The sequence below is a fragment of the Amblyraja radiata genome, chromosome 3 (assembly GCF_010909765.2).
Source record: "Amblyraja radiata isolate CabotCenter1 chromosome 3, sAmbRad1.1.pri, whole genome shotgun sequence".
Lineage (NCBI taxonomy): Eukaryota > Metazoa > Chordata > Chondrichthyes > Rajiformes > Rajidae > Amblyraja > Amblyraja radiata.
The window spans coordinates 15,551,944-15,574,869 of NC_045958.1; the positions used below are offsets into that span (position 1 = coordinate 15,551,944).

Genomic DNA, 22,926 nt, shown 5'->3' on the forward strand with positions numbered 1-22,926 from the left:
TGGAGTTGACGCTCCTTTGTACTCCCTGTAAAAAACTGATATAGGTCCACTGCCAGCTTTGTTCCAACTCTTGGATCACAAGACAGCCCACATTTTGTTCAGTCAAGGTCTGAGCCTCTGTTGCTATGACCTTTGGAGCTCAACCTCATCCTTTATCTTGACATGGTCATCTTGCTTTCTGTCCCCACATCCCGCTTCACTCGCTGCTTCTCAGGCACATCCTCGGATTCACTCCCCATTAGCCGTAGCCGGGCCAACAAGTGGAGGTGTGAGGGTCCTTGATGATGTTGGCTGCTTTTCAGAGACATTGTCAGTTGTAGATGGAGTCGATGGGCTGGAGGCTGGTTTGCATCAGTGACTGGACTGTCCACAACTCTTCAATTTCTTGAGTGTCCGCAACTCTGCAATTTCAGAGCAATTGCCAAGCTAAGGTGAAATGTATCCCAAAAAGAAGGGTCTCGACCCGAAATGTCACTCATTCCTTCTCCCCAGAGATGCTGCCTGTCCCACTGAGTTACTTCATCATTTTGTGTCTACCAAATGGATGCTTTCTATGTTGCATCTGCACACATTGATTATAGCATTTCCTCCTCACTGAAATGAATGGTGACTGCATTTTTGCTGAAATACTGCTGCATTAATCAACATGGACTGCTAGACATACTGTACAAGAATGATGGAGTTGAATTACAGAAACAGTACCGTAAATTGCAAACAGGTTGCCTACATCGGAAGGTCTTAATTTTATAATAATCTTTAAAACCCACACTGTCAATCAGATGAGCGTATTCTAGTTAAAATTTAAACCTCATTAAGCAAATGGATTTTTTTTGGCATCTGCATGTCACATCATTGAAGCAAAAGACTTGCAAAATACCCAGTGGATAATAGTTTTACAATAATTTATGATTGTGAAAGTCATTCGTGTCACTTAAAACATTTAGAGGTGGGAATGATTGCATTTCATGAATGCATACCACAGTTATGTTTGATAAAATATATAGATTTCGCTTTAATAGAAATGCTGCACTCACAATATTGGTTTTTAGAGTTTGCATTCAATTTTATTAAAACACATTGAGTTGGCTCTTGGAAAATCAAGGTGTCTAAACCACCGACACATACCTTTGTTAATGGAAAATTCTGTCAGCCACTCACTTTTTAATAATTTGCCACATATGCAAATTCATTTCCATTAAGTTTAATAATTAGCAGCACAAAAATGTTAACCGTGAAATCTGAGGTAATATTGGAATGTTAGATACGTCTTCCAGATTGCCTGAAATCAGCATGCATGGTATAAACCCTGGGCAGGAAGACAGACTTCATCATTGCAGTTTGCTGACTATTACAACAAATCCATGGCCGACACCATCTCCCTGGACCTACAGTTATCACTGGAACAACTAGATAGCCAGGACACTTATGTCAAACACCTATTTATTGATTACAGGCCTTCCATACCATTAGCCCACTGTGTGTGCGCGCTATTCACACTTTGAAAGGAGTCTACATTAGCCGCCTCCAACTGGGCTCTCAGTCATAGAGTCATACAGCGTGGAAACAGGCCCTTGGCCTATGTCCCTCTAGACCTGCCTATCCATGTACCTGTCTAAATGGTTCTTAAATGTTGTGATAGTACCTGCCTCAACTACCTCCTCTGGCAGCTGGTTACATACACCTACCATCCTTTGCGTGAAAAAGTTACAACTCAGATTCTTATTAAATCTTTCCCACCTCTCCTTAAACCTATGTCCTCTTGTTCTAGATTCCCCTACCCAGGGCAAAAGACTTTGTGCATTGAGCAGATCTATTCCTCTCATGATTTTATACACCTCTATAAGATCATCCCTCATACTCTTGCATTCCAATGAGTCTTAGCTTGCTCTACATCTCCCCACAGCTCAGGCCCTCGAGTCCTGGCAACATCCTTGTAAATCTTCTCTGCACCCTTTCCTGCTTCACAACATCATTCCTATAACGTGGTGCCCAAAACTGAACACAATACTCTAAATGCAATCTCATCAACATCTTATACACCTGCTACATGACCTCTCAACTTCTATACTCAATGCCCTGATTGATGAAGACTGATGTGCCAAAAGCCTTTTTGACCACCCTATCTACCTGTGATACCACTTTTAATGAACCATGTACCTGTATTCCTAGATCCCTCTGCTCTACAACACTCCCCAGAGCCCTACTGTTCAAGGGATACGTTCTGCCCATGTTAGTGTTCTCAAAATGCAACAACTCACCTTTCTCTGTATTAAATCCCATCAACCATTCCTCAGCTCACCTGCCCATTCGTTCAAAATCCTGCTGTAATTTTTGCAACCATATCTACAATACCACCCACTTTTGTGTCACCAGCAAACTTGCTAACCATGTTCATTCACATTCTCAATCACAGGATTCCAGTCCGAAAAACATCACCATATCCTTCCATGAAGCCAATTTTCTATCCATTCAGCTATCTCTCCTTGAACCCATGAATCTAACCTTCCAGAGCAGCCTATCATGCGGAACCTTGTGAAATGCCTTACTAAAATCCATGTATACAATGTCTACAGCTCTGCCTTCATCGACCTTTTTAATCATATCTTCAAAAAATCCAATCAGATTTGTGACACACGACCACTCACATACAAAACATGTTGACTGTCCTTAATCAGCCCTTGTTCATCTTAGTGGATGTATATCAGAATAATCTTTAGTAACTTTCCAACCACAGATATTAAGCTCACTGGCTCAGCCTTTTCCCTGCAGCCCTTCTTGAATAGAGGCACAACATTTGGCTCCCTCCAGTCTTCAAGCACGTCGCCTGTATTTAACAACGACTCATAAATCCCAGCGAGGGCTCCTGCAATTTCCTCTCTAGCTTCCTGGAGTTGTCGGATTATCTGATCAGGCCCGTGAAATGTGTCTACCTTCATACGCATCAGGACCTTCAGTGACTGCTCTCAAGGCACTTCCAGTGACTACCCCAAGATCCCGTCCCCCTGTCTTTCTCCACGATAAAAATAGAGGAGAAATGCTCATTGAGGGCCTTGCCCATCTCCTGTTGATTCCAGAGGGGTCTCATTCTCTCACTGGTTACCCCTTTTCCCTTTATGTGCTTATAAAACCTCCATTATCCTTAATACTATCTGTCAGAGCCATCTCCTGGCCCCTCTTTGCCTTTCTGCTTTCCTTTCTTAGCTTACTCTTTAGTTCCCAAACCTGCTCCAGGATCCCAGCAGCTTATATCTGTCCCTTGCCTCCTTCTTACTCTTGACCAAAGTCTCAATTTTCCTCGTCATCCTGGCTTCCTTATGTTTGCCAGTCTTGCCCTTCATTCTCATAGGGATGGCACGTCCTGAACTCTTGTCAGCACATTTTTAAAAACATCCCATTTTCCATCAAACAACCTACTCCAAATTATATGAGCGAGTTCCTGTCTCAAACTCACAAAGTTGGCCGTGCCCCTAGTTAGCATTTTAATTTGTGGGCCTGCTCTGTCCCTATCCTTATTATCATAAACCTCATAGAACGGTGGTCGCTGGTTCCAAAAGGCTCCTCCATGAACACTTCATCCACTTGCCCATCCCAATTTCCCAAGACTGCATCAAGCTTTGCCCTCTCCCATGTAGGGCCCGCAATATATTGCTGGAGGAAACTTTCCTGAACACATTTGACAACTTCCACCACGGAAACCTTTTGCACACTTTTTCAGATGAACCGAGCAGGTGTTGCTACTCACACCCAGGACCTTCTTCTAACGTAATTTATTCAAGCAGGATTTCTCACCCTCTCACTTCTCAATCTGCATTGCTGTCTAGCTGTTATAGGGAGTTGCGTCATTAGGGATTGACAGTCTTCTTGAATTGCTGTTTATTTTATTTTAGTTTTGAGATACAGCGCGGAAACAGACCACACCTACCAGCGATCCCCGCATATTAACACTATCCCACACACACTAGGAGCAATTTACACTTACACCAAGACAATTAACCTACATACCTGTACGTCTTTGGAGTGTGGGAGGAAACCGAAGATCTCAGAGAAAACCCACGCGGTTACGGGGAGAACGTACAAACTACGTAGAGACAGCACCCGTAGTCGGGAACGAACCTGGGTCTCCGGCGCTGCTATGTGACATTGCTTTGGCAGCTGCTTTGAGTTTAACACCGACCTCTTGGAAACTGAGTAGGGCACAGTTTAGTGCTTTCTTCTTGATGTAAAGTATGCTTATTCTGTTATACACTTGCGCATGACCAATTTAAAGATTTTTTTGAAGTGGCCCTGTTTTGGTGCTAGTGCAAAATGAAGCAGCGTTTAGTTTGATTTATTGTCACATGTATCGAGGTACAGTGAAAAGCTTTTTTGTTGCATGCTATCCATTGCATGCCATGTGTTGCACTACATCAAAAATAGGTGAGATCAAATCTCACGATTTGGTACACAAGAAGCTAGCGGTGGCAAATCATCTCAGCCCCTGGACGTTGCTGCCTTATTTCTACCCTATTTTCTTTTTTAATTTCAAAGTGTCAAAATTCCTATTAATAAACCTTATCAATAGTGTGAGTCATCAACAAGCAATGCAGTAATTCACCAAGACTTCTTCAACAGTATGTTCACACCTGCAACTTCTGCATTACAGCGGGAGATGTGCAACAAGCGCAAGGTAATACAATCTACTTTCCCATCAAATTCAGAGTCCTGACTTAGAAATATATTACCGCGTCCGAAAAAGGGTCTCGACCCGAAACGTCACCCATTCCTTCTCTCCAGAGATGCTGCCTGTACAACTGAGTTACTCCAGCTTTTTGTGTCTATCTTCGGTTGAAACCAGCATCTGCAGCTTCCTCCTACACACTGTGCCTTTATTATTGTTCGGTAATAAAATGGATCCAACTATCTAAGAGCATTGGAGGAATCCATTTAGCAGACAGACTGCAGCAAGTCAAGAATATGCAGCTCATTGTAACTTTCTCAATAGCAATTAAAGAAGGATACCTAATGCTGTCCTTCGCTCTGATACTCACATCGCACTAAAGGAGAAAAAATGCTAAAATAATGGATGGGTGATTAATTTTTTTTCCAGGTTAATTTGTTATAATCTGGATCTCGTGCCTGAAAGGCTGGTGGGAGCAGAACAGATTCAATGTATTGTTATTTAAGGAATGAATGCTCAGAGAAGAAGTATTTGCAATGCTGTTGAAAGAACTTGAATGCAGACAGATTGGATTGCTCTTTCTACACTGCCGCGGGTAAAATGGGTCAAACTGCTTCCTGTCCTGTGTCATTCTACGATTCTATAATTTTAAGATGATCTTCTTTGCCTTCTATTGATCCAGTCACAATACTGCATAACATGATCAGCCACTGCTGTATGCGTGCATGTTGTTTCTGTATGTCCCTACGTCCTCACATTTATTTCCCCTTTGTTTTCAACATAAAACGGCACATATATGTTGTTGAAGGCAAATTTATCCCGATCTATTTAATGTTGTTATCAATAACAAAAATAAAAGATCTGTAATAGTCTGTATTTTGTCTTTAACCTATGCATTTCAGTACAATTTATGCATTGTTACAGCAAAGCTGCAATTTTAGTAGCTTCTATTGATTTGCTTTACACCCAGAGGTCACATCCTGAAACATCTTAGAATTTTGTCTGAACATCAGTTTATACTTAATTCAGATAGATTTTTCATTGTTCACTTAATATTTAATAGTTTCACGGTAGAAAAGATATGTTTAGATATTTAAATTCGACACCAAAAAATCTATCGGGATCATGATGCATACGTAACTCATACCCACAGTTCTGATGAAATAAGGCAACTTTCGGAATTCAAACTGCCTGTCTATTATAATGGCCTGTTTTATGTTGATGTGCCAACAAAATGCTTTAGATCATAAGTGATAGGAGCAGAAATAGGCCATTCGGCCCATCAAGTCTACTCCGCCAGTGAATCATGGCTGATCAAGTCAAGTCAAGTCAAGTCAAGTCATGTTTATTTGTCACATACACATACGAGATGTGCAGTGAAATGAAAGTGGCAATGCTCGCGGACTTTTGTGCAAAAAGACAAACAACCAAACAAACTATAAACACAATCATAACACACATATTCTTTTTCATAATAAATAATGGAAGGAAAAACGTTCAGTAGAGTTAGTCCCTGGTGAGAAAGGCATTTACAGTCCGAATGGCCTCTGGGAAGAAACTCCTTCTCAACCTCTCCGTTCTCACCGCATGGCAGCGGAGGCGTTTGCCTGACCGTAGCAGCTGGAACAGTCCGTTGCAGGGGTGGAAGGGGTCTCTCATGATATTGTTGGCTCTGGAGTTGCACCTCCTGATGTATAGTTCCTGCAGGGGGGCGAGTGAAGTTCCCATAGTGCGTTCGGCCGAACGCACTACTCTCTGCAGAGCCTTCTTGTCCTTGGCAGAGCAATTCCCAAACCAGATGGTAATGTTCCCGGACAAGATGCTTTCCATAGCCGCTGCGTAGAAGCACTGGAGGATCCTCGGAGACACTCTGAATTTCCTCAATTGCCTGAGGTGGTAAAAGCGCTGCCTTGCCTTACTCACGAGTGCTGAGGCGTGTGATGCCCATGTCATATCCTCGGAGATGTGGACTCCCAGATATTTAAAACAGTTCACCCTATCCACAGGATCCCCATTTATACTCAATGGAGTGTACGTCCTCGGATGATGTGCCCTCCTAAAGTCCATGATCAGCTCCTTCGTTTTTTTGATGTTCAAGAGGAGGCTGTTATCCTGGCACCAGAGTGCTAGACCAGCCACCTCCTCCCGGTAGGCCTTCTCGTCGTTGTCTGAGATCAGGCCCACCACCACAGTGTCATCAGCAAACTTAATTATTGAGTTGGAGCTGAACCTAGCCACACAGTCATGTGTGTACAGGGAATACAATAGGGGGCTGAGGACGCAACCCTGGGGCGATCCTGTGCTCAGGGTGAGGGACTTCGATGTATTCCCTCCCATCTTGACTACCTGGGGCCTGGCGGTGAGAAAGTCCAGGACCCAGGCACACAGGGAGGTGTTGAGCCCCAATTCCATTAGCTTCCCGGCCAGTCTGGTGGGGACTATCGTGTTGAAGGCTGAACTGTAGTCTATGAACAGCATCCTCACGTAGCCCCCCTTCTGGCTGTCCAGATGGGAGAGAGCGGTGTGCAAGACCTGGGAGACCGCATCGTCCGTGGATCTGTTCGGACGGTATGCGAACTGCAACGGGTCCATGTTCCGAGGGAGGAAGGCGCAGATGTGTTTCTTCACCAGCTTCTCAAAGCATTTCATGACTACCGAGGTAAGGGCCACCGGACGGTAGTCATTCAGACAGGCTGGGGAGGCATTTTTTGGTACCGGTACAATGATGGATTTTTTGAAGCAGGCAGGGACCACGGACTTGTCCAGGGAGAGGTTGAATAATGTAGTGAGCACTGGAGCTAGCTGCATAGCACAGGACTTGAGTACTCGCCCTGAGATGCCATCTGGGCCTGCAACTTTTCTCGTGTTCACCCGTGTCAGAGCCCTCCTCACGTCGTGCTCGGACAGCGAGAATGTGTGCACATTCCTCCCTTCAGCTTCGGTAGCCAGCCCCCTGGCGGTATTGTCGATAGTCGGCAGACCTGGGGTGGTGTTGCCCCTCTCGAAACGAGCGTAAAAGGAGTTCAGGTCATCAGCTAGGGAGGTGCCGGCACTTGCGGATGAGGGAGGGGTGCTCCGGTAGTTGGTTACAATCCGTAGCCCCTGCCACAGGCTTCTGGTGTCCTGCTGCTCCATCTGTAACTCCATCTTGTCTCTGTACCTCCTCTTTGCGTCCTTCACCGCCCTTCGCAGTCGGTAGGACTCTGCCTTGTAGACGTCCATGTTTCCTGATGCCAGGCCCGAGTTGTAGGCAGCGGTGCGAGCATTCAAGGCCACACGAACGGACCTGTCTACCCAGGGTTTTTGGTTCGGAAAGGTGCTTACCCTTACCGTGGGGACGATGTTGTCGGTTACTGTTGCGATGAAGTCCGTGACTGCTTCCGCGAACTCACTGACGTCACTGGAACTTGCTTGGAACATATTCCAGTCGACATCACTCAGTGCATCTTGCAGCATGGCCTCTGACTGGTCGGACCACCGCTTTACATCCCTCGTCTCTACCGCTTCCCGAACTATCCTCTGTTTATACTCCGGCAACAGGAAAATGGCAGCGTGGTCAGATTTTCCTAGGGGAGGGAGTGAAACGGCCTTGTAGCCTTTCCTGAACGGTGTGTAGCAGTGGTCCAAAGTTCTCTCCCCCCTGGTGGCACACGTGATGTGTTGGTAGATGTTCGGCATGACCTTCTTGAGATTTGATTTATTAAAATCTCCAGCCACCACCATAGCCGCATCCAGGTACTTATTTTGATGTCGACATAGCACATCGTGTAGGGCCGATAGTGCCACGTCGGTGTCCGCCTGCGGGGGAATGTAGACGGCTGTGACGATCACCCAGCCGAACTCCCGGGGAAGGTGGAATGGGCGGCATGAGATTGTCAGGTGCTCCAGGTCCGGCAAGCAGGAACGGGAAAGCATCTTGATATTTCCAGGGTTGCACCAGTTGTTATTAGTCATGAAGCAGACTCCTCCACCCTTGGATTTCCCAGATGCTTCTGTTCTGTCAGCACGGTGGACAGTGAAGGACTCGGTTGGGCAGATTACCTGATCCGGAATCAGCGAGGTCAGCCATGTTTCAGTCAGGCAGAGGATGTTGCAGTCCCTTATGTCCCGCTGGAATCTGACCCTCGCCCTGAGGTCATCCAGCTTGTTTTCCAGGGACTGGACATTCGCCAGAAGAATGCTGGGCAGAGGTGGACGAAAGGCTTGGGCTTTCAGCCTATTCCGAATCCCCCCCCCCCCCGCTTCCCTCGATGTTTTCTCCGGGTTTTCCTTGCAGCCGAGCTCCCATTGTTGTTGCAGCAGCTTCTGCTGATCTCTGCTGGCCATGCTGGATCAGTTAGTACAGAGTTTAAAAAGTCTCCGTTTGCCCTGGAGTTTAGATTTAAGAGGGTTTCCCTGTCATACTTTGTTAGTACTAGGGAATTAGAACTTAGAAATAAGTTAAAAAGGAACATAAAAGTTAAAAACACACACAGTTTTCGCGGAGCTGCCACAACGGCGACTGGACAGGGCCGCACCATTTTTGTTTTTTCTGATCAATTTCTCCCTCTTAACCCCATTCTCCTGTCTTCTCTCCAAAACCTCTGGCACCCATACTAATCAAGAATCTATCTATCTCTGCCTTAAATATATACACTGGCTCGGCCTCCACAGCCTTCTGTGGCAAATAATTCCACAGATTCACCACCCTCTGACTAAACAAATTCCTCCGCATCTCCTTCCTAAAAGAACGTCCTTTAATTCTGAGCCTATGACCTCTAGTCCTAGACTCTCCCACCAGTTGAAACACCCTCTCCACATCCAATAGCCTTTCACTATTCAGTACATTTCAATAAGGCCCCCCCCCCCCCCTTATACAGAGCAGAACGTTCAGTAACAGACTGGTTCCACCAAAATGCAGGACAGAATGCCACTGGAGATCCTTCTTCCCTGTGGCTATAAAACTGTACAACTCCTACCCCTTCTGTCGTGGTGTAGACTGTGACGGACTCCCCCCCCCTCTCCCCCTCCCCCTCCCCCTCCCCCTCCCCCCTCCCCCTCCCCCCTCCCCTCCCCCTCCCTCCCCCCTCCCCCTCTCAACGCAATATTCCTCCTCTACAACAATTCCAATATCGGTGGTCAGTGGGGGGGGGGGGGGGTGGGGGGGGGTGGGGGCTTTCTGGTGCGCTAGTAGGGTGTTGTGGGATGATGAGACTGGTTTCCAGAGGGCTAGTATGGACTGTGGGCCGAATGGATTCTAGGGCTCAGTCACTCAAGCCTGTTGTACTGGCAGCTCACTCACTCATGGCTGGTGGGCCGGCAGTTGACTTACGGCTATTCCTTGAAATTCCACTTCAAGCCCACCAAATTCAAGTGCCGCTTCCAGCCACTTGAAGCAAGCTGCAAGGCCACCAAATTCTAGTGTAGTGTCCTACCACTTCAAGCAGGGTGCAAGGCCACCAAATTCAAGTGCAGTGTCCTACCACTTCAAGCAGGGTGCAAGGCCACCAAATTCAAGTGCAGTGTCCTACCATTTCAAGCAGGGTGCAAGACCACTAAAGACGGAGAGTCATGACCTCTCCATCTTGCAGAGACTGAGCCACGCCCACACTTCTGGGTTTTATAGTCCCTCCCCCCTCCCACCAGAATGGGCGTGACCTTCATGGCATGATTGACAGGAGAGAGAATCTCAACATTTTTTAAACACTAATAGCTCTTTTATTTTTCATCTATGGGAAAAATCCTCGGCACCTGATGAGCGGAGGGGGACTCTGAGTAAGATGGTCAAAAATCACAGCCGTACGTGGTAGCATTTTTTCTAAAATCAATATAAAGTGCAAACAGGAAGTGCTCAAGATTAGACTTTTAAATATATAGAAGCAAGGCAACTTTAATTAGGCAAGGCAACTTTAATTAGGCAGGGTAACTCTAATTAGGCAAGGAAACTTTAATTAGACAACACAGCTTTAGCAATTCCAAACGAAAGGCAACACACCTTTAGCATTTCCAAACCAAAGGCACACACCTTTAGCATTTCCAAACCAAAGGCAACACAGCTTTAGCATTTCCAAACCAAAGGCAACACAGCTTTAGCATTTCCAAACCAAAGGCAACACAGCTTTAGCATTTCCAAACTATATTTTCAAACCACATTAAGGACACTGACAGTTTGGTAGACATGTGTTCAGTGTTATTCATAGCTCAGACTGAGAGACGTGACCCTGTCGCTCCCCCATCTTGCAGAGACTAACTGAGGCACTCAACACTTCCGGGTTTTGTAGTCCCTCCGGAAGGGGAGTGGCCTTCAGGAGAAAGAATCTCAGCATTTGTTAAACACTAATAACTCTTTTATTTTTCATCGATGGGAAATATCCTCTTGTCCTGCGCAGCGACTCTGAGTAAGATGGCCAAAAATCACAGCCGTAAGTGGCAGCGTTTTTTCTAAAATCAATATACAGAACAACAGGAAGTGGTCAAGATCAGACTTTTAGTAATATAGATTGCATATGCCACCCATGTTATGGAAAACACCAATGGGAGCTCAGGCCTTTGTTACGGATACCTGCAGGTAGTCACAGAATTCTAGAAATCAGATCAGCAACAGGTTATTATGATAGATGTAGGAGTGGGAATAGCTCTGTGGGACCTGAATTGTCCTCTCTTCACACTATTTCTATTCTACGAGTGGCTTCACTGTTACTGACCTGCCAGCCCAGATTACTATTACCCATGCTGTCAAATTAAACATCAAACCTGTGCATTCTCACCCCTAAATGCAGATTTTTATAGTCTTCTCCACTGTAAGTCAACAGTCTTCCACAGACCATGCTTTAAGGTCATAAGGAATAGGAGTAGAATTAGGCCATTTGGCCCATCAAGTCTACACCGCCATGCAATCATGGCTGATCTATCTCTCCCTCCTAACCACATTCTCCTGCCTTCTCACCATAACCTCTGACACCTGAACCATTTAGCCATTGGTTTGGCAATGGATGGGAGAGCACCCGAAGACACTCAGAAAACAAGCCCTGAGAGAATCCACAGAGATGACAATTTTTTTTTCAATAGAATCAGATATGGTTTAGTATGGTTAATGTTTATTTTATGCGGCTTTTATTTTTGTCATTGTGACCACGCAGATAACGTGATAGTTCGTGACAAAGGAAACTAAAGGTGGGGTTGAGAGGAGATACCAGGAGCAGCAGATGCTGGCTTACAAAAAATGACACGAAGTGCTGGAATAAATCAGTGGTCAGGCAGCATCTCAGAAATCTGAAGAAGGATCCTGACCAAAAATGTCATTTATCTATTATCTCCAAGACACTGAGTTACTCCAATATTTAGTGTCTTTAGGCGGGGTTATGACTCAAATTCCCCATTAAACATTAACCCTGCCTTAAGACACTAAATACTAGAGTAGCTCAGTTTTTTGATGGTGCAGATGGATGATATGGTAATGATTGCTCCTCAGAAAGGAAATGTGCAAATTAACCCTTACCTCCCCTTGATCTCCTCCTCAACTTCCTCCATCTCCTCTTCCATGTACCTATTTTCCCTTAAGGGCCTGTCCCACTAACACGACTTTTCAGCGACTGTCTTCGACCTTCAAGCTCGAGGGCACTCACCTGAAAAACCATCAGCGATGAAACCGCGAGCCGGATCGACCATCTGCGCACACACACACACACACACACACACACACACACACACACACACACACACACACACACACACACACACACACACACACAACCACATCGCAAAGGCGGGGGCCATGGAAAGTGGGTGAGCGCTGTCTGAAATTCACGCCCGCGATGAACAGGAAGATAAAAGACGGCTGGCACTGTTACGGTAAGTCCTTTAGAGAGCGCAGAGAGTGGGGGGGGGGGGAGGGTGAGAGAAGGGGAGAGAGTGGGAGAGAAGGGGAGAGAAGGGGAGAGAAGGGGAGAGAAGGGGAGAGAAGGGGAGTGCAGTGGGAGAGAAGGGGGGGAGAAGGAGTGGAGACACTTTTAAGAAGCCAGACAACTTTTAATAAAGTTTATTGGGCATTTAACATTACCAGTCGGTTTACTTACCTTTGTTTTCTCAACGAGCTTTACCTTCGACTACCCTTGATTACATTCGATTGCCTTTGACTACCTACGAATAACATGCCGACCTACTACGACCTACCTTGACTAAACCTACGAGTAAAAAAATATAGATTTTTTTCCATGGCGACCTTTTTTTACTCACGGGCATTTTTCAGCATGTTGAAAAATACGCCTCCTAGCTGTGGCCTCGAGTACGCGGGGCCTACTCTCGAACATGAAGGAGAGTTACAAAGACCTCCTAGGACCTCGTGTTGACCGTGCTGTGCGTATGAGTCGAGGGCAAACCCTTTTAAACTCGCCAATTAGATTGCCGCAGTGGAACAGCCCCTTTATTCTTCCTTTGCGATTCCTCATTGTTTTTTTTGCTGTAAGAGGTGAGCAACATAAGGTAGAGCTGTATGAATTATGGTTCACTTTTCCAAGTCCTCCATTAATTCTCCAGGGCAGAATTGGATCGTGTTGCTGGACTCAGGATGGATCTTTCATTTCCAATACATTATGGATGCTTCATAATAGTCCAGTCATGAACAGCTTCGATGGACGTGATGAGAGGCCAGCCTCTAGAATAGAAATAGAAATCAAATAGAAATCAATCAGAAATTGACCAGCAGCTTAGTTCATAAAACTTTTAAGTAGCACATGTAAGTGTAGAGGGTGAATGAGCTTTTTCTCCTGATTAATGTTTGATGCTTCATAAAATGCTGGAGATACTCAAGAGTCAAGAGTCAAGTCTATTTACTTGTCTTATGTACTGACAATAGAACAATGAAGTTCTTATTTGCAGCAACATAACCGATCTATAAATGCGACCCAACACCGATAATAGATAATAAACAAAAAAAATCTATACATTTTTAGCTGCAATACTAATTCAAAAACCTAGAGTCAGTGAAAGCAAAGACAGAATCTCAGTTTGCTATTGTGGACAAAGAATTGTGGACTTTCAGAGTCAATCTTTTAATCAGAACTGATCCTCCATGTAAATGTAATTCTCCATGTGAATTCAACTTCAGGTGTTGGTTGGAGAGCTGAGATGCAAGTCGGCAGAGTGGTTGCAAGCAGACTGGATGAATGACCTGTCCACCTTGCAGACGTTTGGAGCAGATAGCAATGAGAACACTAATCTAATTTCCACTAATGCGGCTAGTGTGGTATGCTGACAGGGTATGTGCACCAAGTGGCCACCATATTACAAACAACTCAGTTTCCTATTGCAGATTCTGTGGCCAATGCATATATAATAGTAAGATTAAACGAGAACTTACCAGTTTGAAGTTTGATCTGTATTTTATGAGGAGTTACGATGAGGGATTACGTGAAGAACCCGCTCAGTGCGCAGGCGCGGCATACTTCCAAGCAGCGGTGTGGAATCACAGATAGACACAGTTATTTTGAAGTAAACATAGTAAAGATAAGGAGACATCAATTTATTAGTTTGATCCATATAATGAGGGTGGGAGCGGAGGGCACGTAATCCCTCATCGTAACTCCTCATAAAATACAGATCAAACTTCAAACTGGTAAGTTCTCGTTTAATCTTACTATTTTACTTCGGAGTCACGTGAGTGACTACGTGAAGATTTCAAAGCTCTGTGATTTCAAACCGTGTAACAGTTTCATTTCACTCACTGCCGAAGTTCTTGAGGGAGGAAGTGTTATCGTAATGAACCAATGAGTCTATTTGTAGAAAAACACAATGGTATTTTTTAAACAATAACAACAAAGAATTAAGTTGCTCCCCTGGGCTTAAATTAAATATTTGCAGTTCGTAAATCTTTACTGCAAATAAACCAGGTTTTGCCAACGGCTTATTATAAAATTTCTGAACGGTCTTTTCCCTTCCCACCATCCTGCTGTAGCCAGGATGTGGTGTATAGGCATGTCCATTCTTTAGCCGTCGACATGGATGCTGCCCTGGTGGAATAAAATTTGTACATGTTAGTGTTTATCCCAGCAGTTTCTAGCACCTGCTTGAGCCATCTCGCAATGGTTTGGCTCGTACCCCACCATAAGGTTTTTGTGACTGACCCACAAGGCTTTTCATCTCCCTCGAATATTCTGGTTGTGTCTATGTAGGATAGTAGGTAGGTCATGGCACATAACCGTGGTTCTGGTGGGTAAGCCACGACTGGATTAGGTGTTCCTGGTCTGCTCTGTTTGACCAGTCGCTGGATAACGACAGATCTGGTCTGGAGCTGTGATCATGTTGTCCAGTCGCAATAGGTGTAGTGACTGGACCCTCTGAGCGGATACAAGTGCCATCAACCTAAGCGTCTTTAGTGTAGCTTGCTCGAGGCCGGGGGATCTGGCTGGTGGCCATTCCCTGAGATATGTCAGGACCACACTGATATCCCAAATATGGGTATACCTGGGCTTAGGGCTTGATATTGTAAATGCCCTTCATCAGTTTTACCACCAGTGGATGGGATCCCATCGCCTGTTGTCCTGCCGCTGGTTTGAGATAAGCAGAAAGAGCACTCTGCGCTGTGTTGATGGTACTGTAACTGATCCCTACATCGTGGTGTAGATGGCCAGGAACTCCAGTATGTTGGTGGCTGTAGCTGTTGCGTATGTTGTCCATGTTTCCTGGCAGTACTTCCCCTTTTTTGATGCTGGTTAAGTACTGCCTCTTGGTGGATGTTCGAAGGGATGCCGACATGGTGGTGATGGTTTGTTTGGACAATCCCAGTTCCAGGTAAGGTCTGTTCAAACTTGCAACCCTGGCGTTTAATTTTCTCATGGCATGGGTGTTTAGCTTACCTGGTAGGTAAGTAGCTGATAGCCAAATATGTCTTTCGACATACCATTGCCAAATCATGTTGACCAATTTGTCGCATGATAATGATTTTATGCCACCCATATGGTTAATATAAGCCATCACCGTAGTATTTATCATTTTGTAACCGAACATGCAAGTGCTGCATATTAGATACATATGCTTTTAAACCATAAAAGGCGCCCAACATCTCTAGATAGTTAATGCCCAGTGTAAGTAGTAATGATGAGTCTAGTTTAGTCCATCTACCACTTGTGCTGGATATGGAGTTAGTCGCTCCCCAGCCTTGAGCACTGGCATCTGTTTGAATAACTAAAGTAGGGTTAGTGATAAAGATAGGGCTGAAACTATGCCAAACGTTTTCTGCCCACCACTGTAGCTCTGATATTGCTTCAGTGGGTAAGTTCATGACATGATCATAGTGACCTGTATGTCGTTTTATTGCCCGTACCTTTGCTCTCTGTAAAAAATTTTTGATAGTGCAAAGGTCCGAATTGTGTAGCCGGAAATGCTGCTACCATTTCCCCAATTACTCTTGCTACTTGTCGAATAGTTGGTCGCTCGTTGACCATTAATTTGTTGCATGATTGTGCTAATTCAACCATTTTTGCCTTTGGCAAGGTAACAGTCATATGGACTGAGTTAATTGTGAAGCCCAGGTAGTCCATGATAGTGGATGGCTTCAACTTAGATTTATCTGGATGTAGGACGAACCCCAGAGTTTTGAGGAGCTGTTTTGTAGCTGATACTGCTGCCACAGCCAATTCCATCGTTTCCCTACTATGAGAATATCCTCCAGATATGCCATGACAATATGTTTTCTTAGTATTGCCATGGCTGGGTTCAATATTTTGGTGAATAATCTTGGGCTGAAGTTCGCCCATAGGGCAATGCTTTGTACCATCCAGATAAATTTTAGGTATCTGCGATGATCCTTGTATATGGGTACTAGATAGTAAGCATCTTTAAGATAAATGCTTGCCATGAAGTGTCCTTTGGAATTCAGTTGTTTGGCAGTAACATATGTCTCCATTTTGAAATGTATATACTTAACAAATTTGTTTAGTGATGTTAAGTCAATGATGATGCGACAGACACCATCTTTTTTGGTTTTAGTGAATATATTCGATACAATTTCCAAAGGTTCATGTTTGGTTTTTTCGATGACCCCCTTTGTGATAAGTCTCACCAGTTCAGCTTGTCCCTCACGTTTCTCTTTGACGGAGGGAGAAATACCCTTTGGGGCCATTGTTGAACTGGCGGCGTTTTTTCTGACATGAATTGTATTTTATATCCTGTAATGTTGTTGAGTATATACTTGTCACTCGTGACCATACCCCATGCTTCTTTAAACAAGTGTAATCTCCCCCCTGTTAATAAAGCACCCTTATTCTCTATATGCTGGTAGGGACCAGACCCACCTACCTCCATGGTTATTGGCGATTCTGTTTCTTCATTTTCCTGAAGATTTTGTTCTGACGTGCTGGCGATGTTGGGGGGAGGCGCATTTTCCAGAGGGTCCGCTGCGGGCCCTGATCTGAAAGATCTTTGGGGATAATGTGCGGACCCCAAGCGTTCACCAGTCCCATATTGCGGACGTCGACTGGTGGATGCCGTGGGGTGCTGCCACTTGGGTATCGGAGGTCTTGGTTTGCTCGTCCCGGGGCCTGCCCTCATTAGGCCGAAGGTTTTTGATGCTTCCTGCATCTCCTTCAGTTTTTATTGAAATCTTTCCCAAATGGCAGCGCGTCCATCTCCGCAGCTGGGGCTTTACACAAGCCAGGGATTGAGGGCAGGTCTTATGTTTCCCTCCGGAGATTGTTGATCTCAAATTGTGTGGTACACATTAATGCCAGCACATCCTGCTGGCAGGTATCCATCTCCGTGGTCTCCACGGAACGAGCAAAGGCTGTGATGGCTGACGTCAGGAGCCTTAGGATCCGCTGTAGCTTGAGTTCTTGGGTCTGGATGTGTGACCCACATGCCCCCAGATTTGGCTGTTGACACTTTTTACTTTGAGGGCCTCACCGTTTTCTGGTGCTGTGTTGTTTCAGCACCTCAGCGAGCACCTTTTCCAGTAATGGTTGATGCTGGCCGCCATTCTTGGTTCCAGCGGTGCTCCAGCCCGTGGGGTTGCTACAAGCGGTCCATCACACCCAACAGCTCTTCATGTTCCTGCACCCCTGGCATACTCCCGAATTCATCCGCCTGCCCCTGTTCCAGACCAGCCCAGCCCTGGTCACCAATGCTAGCCTCCAGTAATGAGGGAGCAAAGGGCAGTGCATGAGGCACTGTGGAGGGGGTGCCTGACCTCCCTCCGCGAGAGCGCTCTTTCTGCGCATCTCGCTGGAGCTGCTCCAATTGCTGTTGGATGCAGCTCAGGCGGCTGTCTCTCCTCCATTTAGGTGGAGACATGTCCCCGTCCGACGAATCGGACGCCACCGGCCGGATGCCTGTTCGGATGGCTAGACATCCAGCCCGCAGTTCAGGCACTAGCGGGACTGGGCTCGGCGCGGTGATGGGGATAGCGGGGCGCCCGGTTATTGTTCCTACCGCCTGTTGCTGCCCCCCTTGCAATGGAACGCTCCTCCGCTGGAGTCGAGTGGGGGACAGGTTCTTCTGGAGCTTTTGCCTTGTAGATGCGAGAGCGCCCCTCAAGCAGCGCGTCTCGCAGGCATCTGCTCCGTGAGCCGCTCCAGCGGCTCAGGCGGCTCTCTCTCCCCCCGTGCGGGTGGAGAGACGTCCCGTCCGACATCGGGAACACCTGCCGGATGCCTCTCGAGTGGCTATGCGTCCAGCCCGCTGCTTCAGGTACTAGCGGGCTGGCCTCGGCACGGTGTCGGGGAATTACGGAACACCGGGTCGCTCCTACCGCCCGTTGCTGCCCCCCTCCCCGACGGGAAAACGGGGGACAGTTTTGTTCCAGAGCCTTTTTCTCTGCCTGTAAAAAACACAAGCAGAAAAAGGCTCACCTGTAAAAGAAAACCCGACCTCAGGATACTCACCTGACGGTCCGGTTCATGCTGTAACGGGACAGCCTTACTCCCGTGGCAAGCCGCTGTTGCACTGCTGGCGTAATGCCGCGCCTGCGCACTGAGCGGGTTCTTCACGTAGTCACTCACGTGACTCCGAAGTAAAATAGAAGAGAGAATCAAGAAAAGGGTTAAAATAAAACTATATACGTATTCTTAATAATATATTTGTAACTCGCTTCCAGGACTAAGCATCAGTGATTAAAATTATTAAAAGAACAAAATCAAGCCATTTGATTTTTATATTTCAAGGAGAGATACTTTATTAAAAACAGTGAGGCAATTTCCATTTTTGCAGAACATTTTCATCACATGCCAGTCCCTGTAGGCATTTCAATTACTAATGTGCTAAAAATCTTACAACCCTCACTACCTGTTCATTGTCTTCTGAAATCCCCATAGATAATGAAATGACAGTGCACCAATTTTTTATTTGAACCTCCCTCTGCTCAAACTATACAATGTGACAATTCCCTTCAGACATCACGGGAAATATGATTGAATTGCCATATTACTTTCTGCAGACTAGAGGCACCAGTAAAGACAATTAAGAAGCTACAGAACATATTTATTTGAAAAATGTCCACTTACTGAAATGAAAGTATAAAAAAACTGCAAACTAAATGCACAGTAAAAGTCACTCTATACTATTAGTGGGGATCATAATTTAAAGATAATTTCAAAATTTTCTGATGAAATTTCATCAGTTCCTGTGCAATCACATATTCAGCGATATAACATACTATTACTTTGAAAATAATCTAAGCTTTCATGGAAACATGCATACAGGTTCATGCAATGTTAATGTATTAAATTTAAATCACACTCTTTGCTGTTAGTTCATTCTGGACTAATGTTATTTTATTTCATCAGATCCGGGGCAACTTATCTTTGGTAAAGTTTACTATGCTCAATCCTAATTGTTATAAGAAATGTTTGCATAAGAATTGACTGAAACATTAACTGTACAATTGTGAATGGCTTGAAATAAAGAAATATGGAATCAGGACTAATACATCAATGCTGGAGACTCTGAAAGTAAATAAACGTTGTTATGTTACTTTGTGTAAAAGGACAGATACAACTAATGGAGAAATAGTGAGTGAAAATTAAATTGAGATAGTGAATGAAAATTAAACTCAGCAAGAAGCTGTCTCGATTCCTATTGATTGAAATTGGGAGCAGTTGAACTCCCAGGTTTGGGAGTGGATAGATAGGCAAAGGAGGGATTGTTTATCTGTTAAAAGTGATGCTGGGTCAAAAGTCAAATGCCCATCTGTCAACTTCCATACTTGGTTTGCTAAGATGGGTAATTTTCTTGATATATTTTCACTCAAGGTTCAAGCATCTGCAGCCTCTTGCCTCTCATCTTTACTGCTCTTCTATGAAATTTCCCCAAGGTATATCTCCTTGAAGGTCATAAGTCATAAGATCATGTGATAGTAGTAGAATTAGGCCATTTGGTCCATCAAGTCTACACCGCCATTCAGTCATGGCTCATCTACACCATCTCTCCCTCCTAACCCCATCCTCCTGCCTTTTCCCCATAACCTCTGACACCTGTACTGATCAAATTTCTATCTATCTCTTCCTTAAATATATCCACCGACTTAGGCTCTACAGCCTTCTGTGGCAAAGAATTTCACAGATTCACCAACCTCTGACTAAAGAAATTTCTCCTTATCTCCTTCCAAAAAGAGCACCCTTTAATTCTGAGGCTATGACCTCTAGTCCTAGACTCTCCCAGTAGTGGAAACATCCTCTCCACATCCACTCTATCTAAGCCTTTCACTATTCTGTATGTTTCAATGAGGTCCTCCCTCATTCTTCTAAACTCCAGCGAGTACATGCCCAGTGCCGACAAATGCTCATCATAGGTTAACCTACACATTCCTGGGATCACTCTTGTAAATTTCCTCTACATCCTCTCCAGAGCCAATACATCGTACCTCAGATATGAAACATAGAAACATAGAAAATAGGTGCAGGAGTAGGCCATTCGGCCCTTCGAGCCTGCACCGCCATTCAATATGATCATGGCTGATCATCCAACTCAGTATCCCGTACCTGCCTTCTCTCCGTACCCCCTGATCCCCCTAGCCACAAGGGCCACATCCAACTCCCTCTTATATATAGCCAATGAACTGTCCTCAACTACCCTCTGTGGCAGAGAGTTCCAGAGATTCACCACTCTCTGTGTGAAAAATGTTCTTCTCATCTCGGTCTTAAAGGATTTCCCCCTTATCCTTAAGCTGTGACCCCTTGTCCTGGACTTCCCCAACATCGGGAACGATCTTCCTGCATCTAGCCTGTCCAACCCCTTAAGAATTTTGTAAGTTTCTATAAGATCCCCCCTCAATCTCCTAAATTCTAGCGAGTATAAGCCGAGTCTATCTCGTCTTTCTTCATATGAAAGTCCTGACATCCCAGGAATCAGTCTGGTGAACCTTCTCTGCACTCCCTCTATGGCAATAATGTCCTTCCTCAGATTTGGAGACCAAAACTGTACGCAATACTCCAGGTGTGGTCTCACCAAGACCCTGTACAACTGCAGTAGAACCTCCCTGCTCCTATACTCAAATCCTTTTGCTATAAAAGCTAACATACCATTCGCTTTCTTCACTGCCTGCTGCACCTGCATGCCTACTTTCAATGACTGGTGTACCATGACACCCAGGTCCGGTTGCATCTCCCCTTTTCCTAATTGACCACCATTTAGATAATAGTCTGCTTTCCTGTTTTTGCCACCAAAGTGGATAACCTCACATTTATCCACATTATACTGCATCTGCCGAACATTTGCCCACTAACCCAGCCTATCCAAGTCACCTTGCAGCCTCCTAGCATCCTCCTCACAGCTAACACTGCCCCCTAGCTTAGTGTCATCCACAAACTTGGAGATGTTGCCTTCAATTCCCTCGTCCAGATCATTAATATATATTGTAAATAGCTGGGGTCCCAGCACTGAGCCTTGCGGTACCACACTAGTCACTGCCTGCCATTGTGAAAAGGACCCGTTTACTCCTACTCTTTGCTTCCTGTTTGCCAGCCAGTTCTCTATCCACATCAATACTGAACCTCCAATGCCGTGTGCTTTAAGTTTGTATACTAATTTCTTATGTGGGACCTTGTCGAAAGCCTTCTGAAAGTCCAGATACAACACATCCACTGGTTCGCCCCTATCCACTCTACTAGTTACATCCTCGAAAAATTCTATAAGGTTCGTCAGACATGATTTATCTTTCGTAAATCCATGCTGACTTTGTCCAATGATTTCACCACTTTCCAAATGTGCTGCTATCCCATCTTTAATAACTGACTCTAGCAGTTTCCCCACTACCGATGTTAGACTAACTGGTCTGTAATTCCCCGTTTTCTCTCTCCCTCCCTTCTTAAAAAGTGGGGTTACGTTAGCTACCCTCCAATCCTCAGGAACTACTCCAGAATGTAAAGAGTTTTGAAAAATTATCACTAATGCATCCACTATTTCTGGAGCTACTTCCTTAAGTACTCTGGGATGCAGCCTATCTGGCCCTGAGGATTTATCGGCCTTTAATCCATTCAATTTACCCAACACCACTTCCCATAATTGCTCACATTATTCCAAATGCAGCCTTACCAGTGCCTTATAGAGCCTCAGCATTACGCCCCTGTATACAAGTCCTCTTGATATAAATGCTAGCATTGAGGTTTCTTTTTTTACTACCAATTTGACTTTATGATTAACTTTATGGGAATCCTGCACCAGCACTCCCAAGTCCCTTTGCACCTCAGATTTCTGGATTCTCTCCCCATTTAGATAATAGTCTACGCCTTTATTCCTACTATCAAAATGCGTGACTCCACACTTTCCTGCACTATATTCCATCTGCCACTTCTCAGCCCATTCTCCCAACCTGTTCAAGTCCTTCTGCTGATTTCCTGCTTTCTCTACACTACCTGCCCTTCCACCTATTTTCATATCATCCGTAAACCTGGCCACAAAGCCTTCAATACCGTCGTCCAAATCATTAAAATGCAACGTGAAGAGCAGCGGCCCAGCACCGAGCCCTGCGGAACTCCGCTAGTCACTGGCAGCCAACGTTGATGTTCTCATCCTCTCTCTGACAAGAGTTATGTGAAGCTCTTGCTCAATGGTCCCCCTTGGTGAATCATATCGCTCACTTACAATCTGAAAAAACATCTTGATCTGAAATGCCATCTATCCATTCCCCTCCATAGCTACCGCCTCCACAACTTTGTTTTAGGCTCATTGTTGGATGAGGCAGGGTTTCCATTGCAAAATAGTAATTCTCATTTGACATTAAACAAATTTAAATGTAATGGATAATAATAATAATAATAATGGATGGGATTTATATAGCGCCTTTCTAACACTCAAGGCGCTTT

At 45.1% G+C, this 22,926-nt stretch overlaps 1 long non-coding RNA gene across 1 annotated transcript; it reads right to left on the minus strand.

Annotated features, from left to right (window-relative positions):
• Positions 1-2,390: 2,390 nt before the first annotated feature.
• On the minus strand, positions 2,391-22,371 carry LOC116970643. The gene is made up of 3 exons (XR_004411228.1): positions 22,241-22,371; positions 12,129-12,134; positions 2,391-2,402 (listed from the first exon to the last, which is right to left on the minus strand). It is a non-coding gene; the product is annotated as an uncharacterized LOC116970643 (long non-coding RNA).
• Between the last annotated feature and the right edge of the window lie 555 nt (positions 22,372-22,926).